Source organism: Bubalus kerabau, chromosome 7, assembly GCF_029407905.1.
Source record: "Bubalus kerabau isolate K-KA32 ecotype Philippines breed swamp buffalo chromosome 7, PCC_UOA_SB_1v2, whole genome shotgun sequence".
Taxonomy (NCBI): domain Eukaryota; kingdom Metazoa; phylum Chordata; class Mammalia; order Artiodactyla; family Bovidae; genus Bubalus; species Bubalus kerabau.
In genome coordinates, this window is record NC_073630.1 from 28,888,789 (window position 1) to 28,905,927 (window position 17,139).

Sequence of the window (17,139 nt, forward strand, 5' to 3'; positions counted from 1 at the left end):
CTCAGCCTTCTTTATGGTCCAACTCTCACATCCATATTTTTATTTTTCTTTATTTTTCTGGGCTCCAAAATCACTGCAGATGGTGATTGCAGCCATGAAATTAAAAGACACTTTCTCTTTGGAAGGAAAGTTATGACCAACCTAGACACCATATTAAAAAGCAGAGACATTACTTTGCCAACAAAGGTCTGTCTAGTCAAGGCTATGGTTTTTCCAGTGATCATGTATGGATGTGAGAGTTGGACTATAAAGAAAGCTGAGTGCCAAAGAATTGATGCTTTTGAAATGTGGTGTTGGAGAAGATTCTTGAGAGTCCCTTGGACTGCAAGGAGATCCAACCAGTCCATCCTAAACGAGATCAGTCCTGGGTGTTCATTGGAAGGACTGATGTTGAAGCTCAAATTCCAATACTTTGGCCACCTGATGTGAAGAGCTGACTCATTTGAAAAGACCCTGATGCTGGGAAAGATTGAGGGCAGGAGGAGAAGGGGACAACAGAGGATGAGATGGCTGGATGGCATCACGGACTCGATGGACATGGGTTTGGGTGGACTCTGGAAGTTGGTGATGGACAGGGAGGCCTGGTGTGCTGCAGTTCATGGGGTCACAAAGAGTCGGACACGACTGAGTGAACTGAACTGAACTGAACTCACATCCATACATGACCACTGGAAAAACCATAGCTTTGAATATATGTACCTTTGTCAGCAAAGTGATGTCTCTGCTTTTTAATACATTGTCTAGGTTTGTCATAGCTTTTCTTCCAAGAAGCAAGCATCTTTTAATTTCATGGCTGTGGTCATAGTCTGCAGTGATTTTGGAGTCCAGGAAAATTGTCACTGTTTCCATGAAAATAACCACAGTTGAGATCAAAAAGTTTTATCATTGCTTCATTGCAAGAATTTGTGATATTTTCGGCAGTGAGTTTGTTCCTCTGCCAAGGAATCCAAAGAAACAATTTCAAATGACCACCTTTTTCTCCATTTTCACACTGTCACATGAAGAGTATTCAGATAAAGGCAGCTGGTGGAAGCAAGGCAGGAGGATGGGGCCTCTCAACTGTACGTGTAAATTGCTGTAACTCCCAAATAGCTCAGGATCTAGATGTTTGCTCCTTTTAAAGTAATTTAACAGAACTTCTCTGGTGGTCCAATGGCTAAGACTTCATGCATCCACTGTAGAGGGCACAGGTTTGATCCCTGGTCAGGGAAGGTACTGCATACTGTGCAGTGCTGCCAAAAAATAAAGTAAAATTTAAAATAAATAACAGAATTTTAGACTTCATCTGACTTATTTATTAACATAAGTGAAATATATAGGATATGCAAAGTTAATTTTAGTTACGATTTCAGAAGCCTCTTTTTTTTATTAAAAATTTTTTACATTTATTTATTTTTTTCTCTCTCTTTTCAATTTTTTTTATTTTATTTTATTTTTTATAACTGAAGGAAGATTGCTTTACAATGTTGTGTTGGTTTCTGCCATACAACAATGTGAATCGGCCATAATTACATGTGTAGCCCCTCCCTGTTGAGCCTCCCTCTTGTCCCCCACCCCACCCCTCTAGGTGAGCACAGAGTGCCAGGCTGGACTCCCTATCTTATATAGCAACTTTGCACCAGCCATCTATTTTACACATGATAGTGTATATATGTCAATGCGACTTTTTCTATTCATCCCACCGTCTCCTTCCCCCACCGGGACCACGAGTCTTTTCTCTACATCTGTGTCTCCATTCCTTCCCTGCAAATAGGTTCATCTGAAGTTTCTTTTTTTGTTAATAGCTGTATTAGAAACTCTCAGTTTATTGAAGAAGTTATGCACCTTGTATTCTCAGCATTTACTTGTTTTTACTTTCTTTTATTGAAGTACAGTATTATATGCTATCGGTATACAATAATAGTGATTCACAATTTTAATGACTATACTCCATTTATAGCTATTATAAAATATCAGCTACATTCTCTGTATTGTACAATATGCACATATGTACAATATGTACAGCTTATTGATTGATTGATTGCAGACTTGATCAACTTTATTTTACTCAGTAAGTAATAACATACATATAGTAAAGTGCATAAAATGTACTAATTGTAAGCATTATAGTTTGAATTTTTACATATGTATATATCTTAATAACCACCACTGAGATAAAACAATAGAATATTTCCTATAAAAGTCTCATGCACTTTTCACTCTTTTCCCTGATGGGTTGATCACTATTCTGACTTCTAAAAACATCTCTTAGTTTTGCTTGTTCTTAAACTGTATATAAATACAATCACATACTAGACCTCTTTTGTATCCGGCTTCTTTCACACAATAGAGTGTCTGTGAGATTTCTCCTTGTGTTAGAACTATTTTGGTTTTAATTGATGAGTAGTATTCCATTACATAAATTATCACAATTTATTTATCTGTTTGTGTGATAAGCACTTGCATTCTTTTATCTTTGGGATATTATGAATAAAGCTGCCATGAATATAATTTACAAATAAGAGGGTATATGCATTCATTTCTTTGGAGGATAAAAGGTGGAATTGCTATATCATGAAACATAACCCTAGTTGAAACTAACAAATGGTTTTTCAAAGAGATTATATCATTTTGCAACCCCCACCACCTTGTAGCTTATTTTGTACCTAATAGTTTTTAACCTGTTAGTCTCCTACTCCTATTTTGCCCCCTTTTCCCTCTCCCCACTGGCAACCACTAGTTTGTCTCTATTCCTATGAATCTGCTTCTGTTTTGCTCTATTCACTAGTTTATTGTATTTTTTGTATATCGCATATTAGTGATATAAGTTTTTGTCTTTCTCTGTCTGACTCATTACACTTAGCATAATACCCTCTAAGTTTATCCATGTTGCTACAATGGGAAAATGTCATTTTTTAAATGGCTGACTAGTATTCCATTTTATGTGTGTATGTATTCATATATGGTGTGCATATATATATAGTGGAGAAGGCAGTGGCAACCCACTCCAGTACTCTTGCCTGGAAAATCCCATGGATGGAGGAGCCTGGTAGGCTGCAGTCCATGGGGTCACTAAGAGTCAGACACAACTGAGCAACTTAACTTTCAGTTTTCACTTTCATGCATTGGAGAAGGAAATGGCACCCCACTCCAGTATTCTCGCCTGGAGAATCCCAGGGACAGAGGAGCCTGGTGGGCTGCCATCTATGGGTCACACAGAGTCAGACACGACTGAAGTGACTTAGCAGCAGCAGCAGGAGCATATATATATAGACCACATCTTTATCTATTTCATCTGTTGATGACAACATAGGTTGCTTCCATATCTTGTCTATTTGTAAATAATGCTGCCATGAAACTTGGGGTGCATGTATCTTTTTGAATTAGTGTTTCTGAGGGTAATTTTTTCTTGGCCATATACCCAGGAGTGGAATTGTGGGTCATATGGTACTATGCTTAGTCATTCAGTCATGTCCAACTCTTTGAGACTCATTGGTCTTTAGCATGCCAGAATCCTCAGTCCATGGGATTTTTCAGGCAAGAATACTGGAGTGGGTTGTCATTTTCTTCTCCAGGGGATCTTCCCGACCCAGGGATCGCACCCACATCTCCTGTGTCTCCTGCTGGGAAGCCTGGGTCGTACGGTAGTTCTATTTTTTAGTTTGTTGTTGTTGTTTTTTTTTTTTTTTGGTCATGCCATATGGCTTGCAGGATCTCAGTTCCCTGACCGGGGTGGAACCTGGGCCACAGCAGTGAAAGCCGGAATCCTAAACACTAGGTCCCCAGGAAACTCCTTATCTTTAGTTTTTTGAAGAACCTCTATACTGTTTTCCACAGTGGCTGCACCAATTCACATCCCCACCAACAGTGTACGATAGTGATTCTGGCAGTTATGAGGCAGCACCTCATTGTGGTTTTGATTTACATCTCCCTAGTGATTAGCAATATAATTAGCCATTGTATATCTTCCTTGGAAAAATATCCATTCAGGTCTCCTGCCCACTTTTTAATCAAATTGTTTCTTTTTTTGGCATTAAGTTATGTGAGTTGTTTACATATTTTGTATATTAACCCCTTATTGGTCATATCACTTGCAAGTACTATCTCCTATTCAGTAGACTGTCTTTTCATTTTGTTGATGATTTCCTTTGCTGTACAAAAGTTTTTAAGTTTAATTAGGTCTCAGTTGTTTATTTTTGCTTCTATTTCCTTTATTTGAGGAGATAGATTATGCCAAACGATTTACGTCAGTGTTCTGCCCATGTTTTCTTCTAGGAGTTTTATGGTTTCCGTTCTTGCATTTAGGTATTTAATCCATTCTGAGTTTATTTTTTACATGGTGTTATAGAATATTCTAATTTCATTCTTTTACATGTAGCTGTCAGCTTTCTCAGCTCTGCTTATTGAAGAGATTGTCTGTTTTCCATTGTATATCTCTCACCTCCTTTGTTGTAGATTAACTAGCCACAAGCACGTGGGTTTATTTCTGGGCTCTCTAGTCTGTTCCATTGATTTAGGTGTTTATTTTTGTGCCAGTACCATATTGTTTTGATTACTGTCATTTTGTAGTATAGTCTGAATATCCAGGGTGCCTGATTCTTTTAGCTCTCTTCCTTTTTTTCAAGATTGTTTGGGCTATTCAGGGTCTTTTGTGTTTCCATATAGATTTTAAAATTATTTTTCTAGTTCTGTGAAAAATACCATTGATATTTTTGAAAGGAATTGCACTGAATCTATAGATTGCCTTGGGTGGTATGGTCATTTTGACAACATTGATTTCTCCAATTCAGAAACACAGTATATCTGTCCATCTGTTTATTTGTTCTTCAGTTTCTTTCATAAGCATCTTACAGTTTTGGAATAAAAGTCTTCTGCCTCTTTACATAGGCTTATTTCTAGGTATTCTATTCTTTTCGATGCAATGGTAAATGGAATTGTTTCCTTGAATTCTCTTTCTGATAGTTCGTTATTAGTATATAGAAATGAAACTGATTTCTGTATATTAATTTTGTATCCTGCAACTTCACTGAATTCAGTGATGAGCTCTAGTAGCTTTTTGGGGCATCTTTGGGATTTTCTGTGTATAGTATCATGTCATCTGCAAACAGGACAGTTCTTTTCTTGATTATAGCTATATCAGGAACACCCAGTTTATTGAAGAAGTTATGTAGCTTGTGTTCCTAGCATTTATTTGTTTTTATTTTTAGGAACATCACAACTTGTTGTTGGGAGGTTATAAAGTGTGAGATATTAAAATAGAGAAATTGCATAACATTTTCTTTATTTCTTTTATGGCCATACCATGCGTGGCTTGCAGAATCTTAGTTCCTTGACCAAGGATTGAACCTGGGCCCCTGCACTGAAAGTGCTGAGTCCTAACCATTGGACTGCCAGGGAATTCCCAACATTTTCTATTTTAATAATGCTCTAGTGTACTTTGGACTTCCCAGGTGGTGCTAGTGGAAAAGAACTCGCCTGCCAATGAAGGAGACATAAGAGATGTGGGTTCAATCCTTGGGTCGGGAAGATACCCTGGGGTAGGGCATGGCAACCCACTCCAGTATCCTTGCCTGGAGAATCCCATAGACAGAGGAGCCTTGCAGGCTACAGTCCATAGGGTCACACAGAGTCATATACGACTGAAGTGACTTAGTGTGTAACACCAAAAGAAGCACTAACACATATTGTAAAATTAGAACTCTCTATACAATTCTTCCCTGGTGGCTCAGAGGTTAAAGCATCTGCCTCCAATGCAGGAGACCTGGGTTCAATCCCTGGGTCGGGAAGATCCCCTGAAGAAGGAAATGGTAACCCCTCCAGTATTCTTGCCTGGAGAATCCCATGGACGGAGAAGCCTGATAGGCTACAGTCCATGGGGTTGCAAAGAGTCGGACAGGACTGAGCAACTTCACTTCATACAATTCTAAATAAAACAGTGATTAGCATGGTCAAATCATTTCCTTCTTTATTAGCACTTCTCAAATATTATTTAATAAATCTTTAGAACAACTCTTTTTAGGGATCATTCCTTAAATATTAGCATGCTACCTAAATGTGTCCTCAAGTTTCTTGACAACTAAGTAACTGTAAAGAAAAGTTGTTTTGAAACAATTATTGAACCTAGGTCTCCTGCATTGCAGGTGAATTCTTGACCTACTGACCCAGCAGGGAAGCCCAAAATACAGTAAAGCATTTGAAATCATTTGTGCTCTGAATGGCAATCGGACTTTAACCCTCTCACCTTCATGCCATTTTCACAGCTGAGTAGTGCTCGTTTCCCTTGTGCTCTAGGATGGAATCATCTGGATTTTTGAAATGGGAATCAATGGGCAATAGAGAACCAGCATTAGTAATGATGAAGTTTTTATGGAACACTGAGTCTCTTTTCATCTCGTTTCTATCACATTTTATGGTCAGACAGTCTAGTTCAGCTGGCTATATCCAGTCTCACTGTTCAAGACAGACTAGCTAGGGAATAAAAATGACCAGGCTGTGCTCTCTAGAAGGCCAGCTTCATAGTTCTATTGCAAATAGGACTTGAGAAATATTTGTTCAAACCTCATACTATTCAATTTTGTCGATCCATTGGATCTGCCAATGGTTTTAGAATCATTTTTTTTTCATGGTCATACTTCTAGCAGTCAAGATTATTATTATCTTCTATTTTTCTTAAGATTAAGCAAGTGAAACAGAGGAAAGGAAAGCTATTTTTCTATGAATTAAGGCACATAATGGAATAAGTATTAATTCAGATTTACTAGTTTAGGAATGGAGACTTGGCCATCTATTGGGCAGAATTCATATATACTGTGAATTCCTATCGTATTTTTGTTTTCATTCTGTCTTTTGAAACAATTAGTCCATTGCCTCTCCAACTCATTCAGATTCATTTCGAAACAATCATGGTTGAGATCTGTATTTACTTAAAGCCAAAAATTCATTACTCTTCTAACGTGATATATCTGTAGACAATAGATTATATATAATCCATCTGGTAGCCTATGAATAATGCTTTTAAGTGACAACTTTTATTAATATTTGCTGGTTGAACTCATAGAAACATAACTTGAAATGATAACGCTTTCCTCTACTAGTCCATAATGTTTTATCTGGTTCATTGGGGTTGTAGGTTTCAACACATAACTGCATATGCTTCCCATTCACAGTTTTAAGAGAAAAGTCACTTCCCCAAGTGAAATGCAAAACATGCTAAATTAGGGACTTAAAATAAACATCTCATAAGGTGCATGCTCCTTGTTAAAATCTTAATCAAAAGCAAAATCCCAATGGATAAGTAACAAGGTCCTACTGTAGAGCACAGAGAATTTTATTCAATATCCTATGATAAACTGTAGTGGAAAAGAACATAAAAAAGAATGCAGATATAATGTATTACTGAATCACTTTGCTGTACAGCAGAAATGAGCATAACATTGTAAATCAATTACACTTCAATAAGAAAAATATTGATTAAAAAAAAAAATCCCGGCCCAAGCTTTGCAAATGTGGGCAGCACCAGAGGCATTTCTTCTCACTGTCAGAGGTTTTGCAGCTTGGTATTTTCTATTTCCCTTTCCTAAGAAACATACAAGAAAAAAATTTTTTTCAAGCTCATGAGAAGAGTCCTGAGAGTGAGTTATTTAAACTCCCCTCCTATTTCCTGAACTGAGGGGCAGGAGAGAGCGCTTACGAGGAGAGGTTCTAGCAGGGCAAGATGTGGAGTGAACAACTGCTTGCAGACTCAGATTCGGAAGGGACCCTGGTGTTCACAGCTTCTGCCTTCCTGGATGTCTGCACATGTGCTCATGGTATTTGAGGTTTGGGGGACGTCAAGTCAACATGAAGTATTTTCCTGCGTGATTGCATTCCTTTCCCACAACTTTGATAAAGCTCTATCACCATCACTGATAATCTATAAAATGTGTTATGAAATGCGGCCCTGTCTCACTGACATTTCACCCAAGGTCACACTTCCATCCTGGTTCACTTTCAAGAACCACTGCTGAGAAGCATCATTCTTCAGGTTAACAGCTGGGGTACACCCCATCACATCTTCTTACAGCAAGTCACCAACAAACACACTCCATCCTTAGGATGTTCCACAAAAGCCCTGAATGCTGTGGATCCTGCCTACCTCCCACTTCAACTCATACCCATCTCTGACTCACACATCCCATGACAACCACCCCGGCTTGCTTTCAGTTCTGCAAAGAGTCAAGCTTCCCCCATGAGACCCTTGCTGCTCCTTCAGCCCATGACACTTCCCAATGTCCCCAGCACTCACACTCTTCACACACACAGGCACATGTACACACGCACAGACTCTGCCAACTCCAGCTCCAGCCTTCAGCTGTCAGCTGAATGTCATTTACTCAAAGTAGGGCCTTCCTTAGCCCCAAATCTAAACTAGGTTCTCCTATAACAATGCCTCACAAAGTATCCTATACTTCTTTTGTTAGACATATCACTGTTTGAAAATATATATTTACTCTGGTGGCTTGGTTTGAAAATTTTCCCCTTGCTGGATAATAGCAGGTTCCATCAAGGTAGGATGGATCTCTCATTTACCAGTGTAGTTCTGGTAACTAGCATGTAGCAAAGACTAAATATTAGTTGAAAAAATGAACTATACTTCTACATTACATGCCCAGAGGAAAGGTCTCAGAACATTTGGCCATCCATTTTCCAGATTCTCCGTCCCTGACCTTTGATGAGTTTTTTAAAAGGGCCAGAATGTGCCTTCTAATTGTCACTGAGCCAGGTCATGCCCAGAGATTGTTATCCAGCCCTAGTCACGTAGCCATTCTTCAGAAAAACAACTAGCTTATTCTCTACCTGGTTCTAGCAAGAGGAGGCTAAGTACAGGTGACCACAAACTCCCTGTGTGTGATAGGCAGAAGCTATCTGTATGCTTCCCTCTGTTGTCCATACAGATTGTACAACTTAGTCCACCGTCTTCTGGACATCTTCCTCTGCTTGCACAGTGAGAAGGCATTAAAGCACTCCTGTACCTGTTGCTATGTGTTACGATAACTGACTGTCGTTAGCTGGTGTTAAGGAATGTTATCTTTCAAAATGCCTCAAATCAAATTGTCACACATTGTTAAGCCTGAACTGCAAGGGGACCACATCATGTACGTGCCTATTCCAATCCTTTGTCTACAGACTTCTCTAACTAGGAGAACTTAATGTGCATGCTAACTACTTTGTTGCAGGGTAGCTGTTGACTCGAGTCCTCTACGCAGCTAAGGGACAAGCTACGGCTGCAGCATGCCCAAACAAGCAGTGCCACTGGCCCTGATATTGACCACACGCAGCCCTATCTAATGCTTTTCTGAAATTTCTGCCCACGACATGAGACCACTGCTCAGCTATCAAGGATAGTCTCATGAGAGGAACTCAGTGACCTTCTATGGGCACTCATCTGTGGAGATGAGCGTGGCCCTGGAGCCACTTGCAAAAACAAACCCTAGCCCTAGGCAGGGTTTAGGTTATGTGTGCCCCATCCACAGCTGGCATCTGACCCATGGCTGTAGCCACACCAGAGATCCCTCTTAGCATCCTCCAAGACCATGAGCATGACTAGTAACAGCTAGAAATGAATTATTGTTAGAAATTCTTCCTCTAAGCCAGCTGACTTTACAGTTCTTAGGCCATTTATTTTAAGTGTGGTTCCCTTGAAGTTCTTAATAGTTCTTGGCTATACATAATTTATGGCTTCTATTTTTAAAGTGCTATCAGAAATCAATAAGAATACAAACGCATGCGCTATTTCAAATGTCCTCACAGCGACTGTCAACCCATGCCATGCTCTTTTCACCAAAGTGACTAGAACAACTGATGCCTTTTTAATGTCAGTGGTTTCACTCAGGTTGAGCCACAACTGAAAAAAAATATTAACTAGTATTAAGGAAGAACACTCTACCCTGGGACTTCTAACTCAGGATGAATCATTTAAAACATAGGTAGCACTCAGCAGCACTAGAGCACCATGGAGGTTTCAGTATACAGATATATATTGTATAAATTATATTGATACATACAATACAATATATTATAATTATATTGGATATTTTTCCAAGTAGAAAATTTCATTTAAGTTACTGCCATGCAAGAAGCTTTCCAGTATTTTTTGAAGTCTTCAACTATATTTAGTAGTTTAACACTACAATGTGAAAATTGCTTTATTAATGTATGACCAATGCCTTCATTGAGTCATTCAACAAACGTTTATTAAATGCCTCCTATATGGCAGTCACCATACCACGGATTGGTGCTACCATGATGAATACGTCTCCATCTCTGCCTTCAAAGTGTCTTCAGTCTACTCCATGTCCGTGTTTAAACTCCTCCTGAACTCTGGAGGATAGGCAATAGGCTCACTCATCCCTGCATCCTCAGTGTCCTGTCTAGAGCCTAGCACGAAGTAGTACACAACAAATGCTTCCTGAACAAATTAATAAATGCATAGATGAATGAATGAAGACATAGAAACTACTGAACAAATATTTAAAGAGCCAAGCTGCCCAGAGACCACCAAACCAAGAAGTAATATTCACTATTCTCTCTCTTTGGGTTTAGAAAACAGACAAGATATAGTCTTTGCCACCATTCCTCCCATTTGGCTTCCAAGTACTCTTGCCTGGAAAACCCCATGGGCGGAGGAGCCTGGTAGGCTCCAGTCCATGGGGTCGCTAAGAGTCGGGCACGACTGAGCGACTTCACTTTCAATTTTCACTTTCATGCAATGGAGAAGAAATGGCAACCCACTCCAGTATTCTTGCCTGGAGAATCCCAGGGACGGCGGAGCCTGGTGGGCTGCCCTCTATGGGGTCGCACAGAGTCGGACAAGACTGAGGCGACTTAGCAGCAGCAGCAGCAGCAACTTCCAGTACCTGCCATTTTCTCATGAACGTAGTATTTCCCCTTGCTCTTCCATTTGTTCTATATAAGAAAATCACCTAGAGTAGCGCAAGGTCCAGGATGCTTAATTTAATAAGCAGGTAACAGCTGGGGCTGTCTCCCTTTCCATTTCCCAAAGCAGGTTACATGGTCAGTTGCCGTTAGACTTTGATTTGAGATTCTTCTAATATATGCATGTCCCTCTGTGCATTTATTAGACCAAGCCTGTGCTCCATGGGTTCCAAAAATTAGGCATCTCATGGGAAGCAGAATGTAACATAAAGGCCAGCTAATTTCTTGTGTTCCGAAATTCACTATGTAAATGAACACCGGGTTTGAATGGGGCAATGGATTTGTCAGTACTTCTCTGGTGTCAGTGGCCCAGAGTCCCCCTTGTCCTACCTAGTCTAGGAAGAGCCTGAGTCAGTGACCACTCAGCAGGTTCCCCGAAGACACCAAGGCACTATGCATTGAGCACCACACCCTGGATACTTCCACGAAAAGACCTAGGAAGAAATAGGGCTTTCTCAATTTAAATTCTGGGGAAAGTTCTAAATAATGAAAGAGACTGGTTAGCATATCGTCACTGCTCTAATACAGATCATTAGCCTGAGTGTTTTTGTTTCTGGGTGTGAAGCAATCACAGTTCATGAATATTATAACAACTGTGTAGATCAGAAAAATCTCCAAGGGTTCTCTAACAGAAAATTATTCATTGATTTCACTAAAAACTTACCCACAAGGTGACAGGCAGCAGCTTAGACAATGAGTGTGGACCAGCTCCTTCTGGAGGGGCTCACAATCAAGAAAGGGAACAACTCCATATGGATTCAGTGCTGTGGAAGAAATGACACAAACCATTCTCAGGACACAGAGGAAGAGCAGCCTCCTGAGTTTCAGACAAAGGAGGCTGTGTAGCTCAGCACTTCAGAGGACAAGCCCTGGCGACAGACTGCCCTGCCCCACAGCTCACCAGAGAGACTCAGAGGGTATGAGGATTAAGCAAGACAGTACAGGTCAGGCAAATGGCAAACACTTAACAGCTGTAGATCCTCTCCCCAAATGAAGATGCCTAGCTCATTCTGTGGGCTTCCCAGGTGGCGCTAGTGGTAAAGAACCCACCTGCCAAAACATGAGACATGAGAGACACAGGTTCCATCCCTGGGTGGAGACACAGGTAATCAAGTTAAAATGAGGTCATGAGTGTGGCCCCTAATCCAACATGATCCCCTGGAGGAGGAAATGGCAACCCACTCCAGTATTCTTGCCTGGAGAATTCCATGGACAGAGGAGCCTGGCGGGCTACAGTCCATAGTTTGGCAAAGAGTCGAACATGACTGAAACGACCTAGAGTGCACAACAGCTTGTTCTACCCATTGCTAATTTTGAAATTAATTTAAAAAATTTTAATTGGAGGATAATTGCTTTACAGTGTTGTGTTGGTTTCTTCCGTACGACAACATGGATCAGCCATACGTGGACATATACTCCGTCTCTCTTGAGCCTCCCTCCCACACGACCCATTGCTATTTGAAATGTTATCTTTGCCTCATGTATATCTCTACTTCTCCCCTCATTATTGAATATTCATTCCCCTTCTTCAAATCTTTATTAAAAATCAAAATATATATTGTGTACTAGCTGCTAATAGCTGTTTCTAAGACTACTGAGAATATTTTCTCCTCAACCTCCCAAAAAGATTAGGCTTGAAAGAACTTTGTTCCCAAGGGCATAGCTAACTGAAACTGGCCCCAGATGAAACACCAGGGAGTCCTTAAGTCCCCCGGCACCTAGGCAACCAGTGTTCTCAGTACATACAGGTATGCTCTTTGAGCCCCAGGAGAGATGGAGGGACTCCAACTGACAAATTTTAGGGCAGGATCACAAGCAATTCCAAAGACCTATTTACTCCCAAAGTCCTCTTTGCACTACAGTTTGGAGATGCGGGTGGAAATGGGAAGGTTTCCTTCCTTCTTCATTTTCCACAGACAGGGAGAGAGATTTCTCAGTTCCAGACGTAGGAGTACACTGGACTTCCTTGATCCCCCCTCGCTCTTCCCCAAGCAAGGAGGAATGATGTCTCTGATTCGTGGCATAGGGAAGAAGGATCAGGGTTTATCTTCGGTCTCTTTTCCTCTATTTCAGAGGCTCTGGTCTCAGGATGTTACAGGTGGCATTCTGTCCTCCAAAAAAAGTTGTGTTGAAGTTCTGACCCCCCAGTACCCCAGAATGGGACCTTATTTGGAAACAGGGTTTTTACACAGGTAATAAAGATAAAATGAGGTCGTGAGTGTGGTCCCTAGTCCAGCATGACTGAAGTCTTTATAAAAAGGGAAAATGCAGACATAGACAGGGACGCGCAGAGGGAAGGCCATGTGAATAGACGGGGAGAATACTGTACGATGAGGAAGGCAGAGGTGGGGGTATGCTGCCACAAGCCTAGAAACACCTGGGGCTAGAGAAACAGGAACACGCAAGGGAAGAGCCTTTCCCTACCCGTCTCAGAGGGAGCACGGTCCTTGATACCTTGATTTCAGACTTCTGGCCTCCAGAACTGTTAGACAGTAAATTGCTGTCATTCTGAGCCACCTAGCTTGTGGCACTTTGTTATAGCAGCCCTAACAAACTGATACACAAGACAAACACTTACTTTGTCCACTCTGCTCTAAATGACCTAATCCTACGGAAAAAAGCCTGCATCCATCTCCACCTGCGATGGAGAGGCTGGAATCAAATGGGGGTGAAGCGAGTGAGGCAGGGAGGTGGTGAAACATATTAACAAACCTAATAGCAAGCTTCCTCTAAACAGCGTTTGTTGGTGGCAAAGCCAACACTTCAGTGTCCTCTTGTTGCTAATTTTTTTTCTGAATTTGAAGCAGGGAGGAAAGTCTGGTTTTCTGACCAAAACTCCAAATTTAGGCTGAGATACATGTGCCACTCAGAGAAGGCAATGGCACCCCACTCCAGCACTCCTGCCTGGAAAATCCCATGGATGGAGGAGCCTGGAAGGCTGCAGTCCATGGGGTCGCTGAGGGTCGGACACGACTGAGCGACTTCACTTTCACTTTTCACTTTCCTGCTTGGAGAAGGAAATGGCAACCCACTCCAGTGTTCTAGCCTGGAGAATCCCAGGGACAGTGGAGCCTGGTGGGCTGCCGTCTATGGGGTCGCACAGAGTCGGACACGACTGAAGTGACTTAGCAGCAGCAGCAGCAGCACAGATGCCGCTAGTGGTAAAGAGCCAGTCTGCCAATACAGGAGATGTAAGAAATGCGGGTTTGATCCCTGGGTCTGGAAGATCCCCTGGAGGAGGGCATGGCACCCACGCCAGTATTTTTGCCTAGAGAATCCCATGGACAGAGGAGCCTGGCGGGCTGCAGTCCATGGAATCACAGAGTCAGACACGATTGAAGCAATTTAGCACGCACACACACATAGTTTACATGCATATTAACTCATTTAACTTTCACAATAGCCCTATAAGAGAGGATGTCCTACTATTATGCCCAATTTACAAATGAGACAGCTTAAGTCGAGTAACCTATTCAGGTCAAGTAACTTACCCAAGGACAATGAATGCTAACGGTTGCTTGTAGGCAGCTTGGGGCCAGAGTCTGTCCTGGCTGCCTCTGCCAAGGTTACATTCCAAGGAGCAAGTCCTTAAATGGTCCCATTAGAAGAATCCCATGGCTAAATACATGAGGAGAACCCTCCGTGAACAAAAGTAAACTTTTCTTTAATTTTTCCTGATCTTCTCAGAGCCTTTACAATACCACTGTGCCATGTGACTCGATCAGGATACAGAGTAGTGTTAGACCACAGAGCACTTTTCAGGGAACATCTCCTGGGACGAATGCTCTGGGGAACACCAGTTTGGGAAACACTGAGAGAATACGTAAGGTGGGAGGTACTCTTTTGTTTGGATACAGCTCTAGGATTTTAAAAGAATTTCTATATGCAATTCAAATACTCAGAAATTCCTTCCTTTAAATTTTACAGAGAGAGAGAGAGGTTTACATAGTAAGGCTGGGCCATGAGTTCTGGGAGCCGAAGCTGACACAGACCCAGGCCATTGCGACACCCAACACGGGAGCTGCTGTAACTGCTGGAAAGCAGAGCTGGCAGAAGGCAAGGCTCCGTCTCAGAGCGAGAAAGGGGGTGATTTCACGGAGGCTTGAAGGCGAGGAGGGACTTCAGGCAGTCATTTTGGATTAACTCCTTTGATTCTGCTCCAGGAGGGTGTTAGAAACCCCCGTGGCTCTAGAGGGCATTCTGGTCTCAGTTTGTCAGGGCATTATTCCCACAGCTAAGCAGAGATCACAGATTGGTAGCCCCTAGGAAAGATGTGCGGAGAAGGCGATGGCACCCCACTCCAGTCCTCTTGCCTGGAAAATCGCATGCGCGGAGGAGCCTGGTGGGCTGCAGTCCATGGGGTCGCTAGAGTCGGACACGACTGAGCGACTTCACCTTCACTTTTCACTTTCATGCATTGGAGAAGGAAATGGCAACCCACTCCAGTGTTCTTGCCTGGAGAGTCCCAGGGACGGGGGAGCCTGGTGGGCTGCCGTCTATGGGGTCGCACAGAGTCGGACACGACTGAAGTGACTTAGCAGCAGCAGCAGCAGCAGGAAAGATGTGAGCAGCAGACGCCTGTTTGGCCAGCACAGTATGGTTGGTGGGTGTATATGTGTGTGTGTGTGTGTGTCTGTGCTCAATCACTTCAGTCGTATCCAACTCTTTGTGACCCTGTGGACTGCAGCCTACCAGGCTCTTCTGTCCATGAGATTCTCCAGGCGTAGGTGTAGGCTGCTGTGCCCTCCTCCAGGGGATCTTCCCGACCCAGGGATGGAACCCATGTCTGTCTCCCGCATTAGCAGGGGGGTTCTTTATCACTAGTGCCACCAGGGAAGCCCGTGTATGTGTAGTGTGGGTTTTAATTTAACCCATGTTCTCTTGGGCCTCACTTTCACACGCATTTTACTCACCGGTTTGGTCCCTGAAGACATCTGAGTCTCCTCTAGGCTGACGTAGCCATGACACACCTGAAAGGTATGGCACATTTTCTCTTCTATCGACATTTCAATAGACAGACAGTGTCACAGAAAACAGCAGGGAGTTAGATCCCTGATGGGAAAACCTGAAATACCAGTTTGGAAATGGTCGTCTGATGCTTCCCAAGTTAGTTAAGGCAACCTCCCTCCAAAACGGATTCCCACTCCAAGGCAGTGCTCTATACTAGCCCTGCCTCTAATATTTGAGTTCAGTAACTTTTATAATGGATTATCTTAAATATTACATTAAACCTGGAAAATCTGTCATCCTCTTAAATATGCTGCAAAAGAAGAAACATGGGATACCAAATAATTTAAGATATAATCTTTAAAAATCCTTAGATGGTGATCTACAGGCCGTTTTCCTGAGGGCCTTTCTATGTTTGTTTTAAAAATCCCTCATTATTCTGGTTGTTCTTCTGTACTCGTGTGGTTGTTTCATTAATGTTCAGAAAGTAAACGCTGTATGTTTGCATTATATTATGGTTATAGCCACTTGAGTGCAATAAAATGTATCCCTACTTACAGCCCCCTTAGTAGAGGTGTGACCATGAGAACTAGCCTGTGCCTCTTTGTAATTATGGTACACAGGGTCTCCCTGGAGTAGGAAATGGCAACCCACTCCAGTATTCTTGCCTGGAGAATCCCATGGACAGAGGAGCCTGGCGGGCTACGTCATTGGGGTCACTGAGAGTCGGACACGACTAAGTGGCTAACGCTTTCACTTTCGTACAGGGTCTGAGTAAAGATACCAACAGAAAGCGTTTCACCTTCTCTTCTCAAGGGGGGCAGAAGTAGGAAATCACTCTCTTGATCTCCCCAAATCAAATTCAGACCCCAAGGCTTTAAGATATGCTGCAAACTGAACTGGGTGTTTCCTTCCTCCTTGCACAGGTCCTAATGAGGGCACTATAGTCTGAGACATCACAGAATTCTGCAAAGCAGCGCTGCAACGATGCCCTAACAGCATGCTTTCCTGCTTCTCTTCTGGGCTTTCCTGTCTTCCTACAGGCTGGGTGGTGATAAGATGCCAGCAGAGCATGTGCCATTCGGCTTGCACACGGGCTGGTGAGACACTGCTCTCCATTGGCAAAAATCCTGTCTATGCCCTCCTCTCCCAGGGCAGGAAACTTCGTTCAAGCTCCTGGGTTGAGAGAAACCATGGTTTAAATGTTTATAGGTGAATGGAAAGCAATGTGTGGAAAAG

General features: G+C 42.2%; 1 long non-coding RNA gene across 2 annotated transcripts; it reads right to left on the reverse strand.

The window, feature by feature from the left end:
- Nucleotides 1–793: 793 nt before the first annotated feature.
- On the reverse strand, nt 794–11,928 carry LOC129657173 (uncharacterized). Of its 2 annotated transcripts, XR_008716577.1 has the most exons (3): nt 11,855–11,928; nt 11,618–11,717; nt 794–1,232 (listed from the first exon to the last, which is right to left on the reverse strand). It is a non-coding gene; the product is annotated as an uncharacterized LOC129657173 (long non-coding RNA). The 2 variants fall into 2 exon arrangements; XR_008716576.1 differs by lacking the exon at nt 11,855–11,928 and having other exon boundaries at nt 11,618–11,848.
- Nucleotides 11,929–17,139: the final 5,211 nt, after the last annotated feature.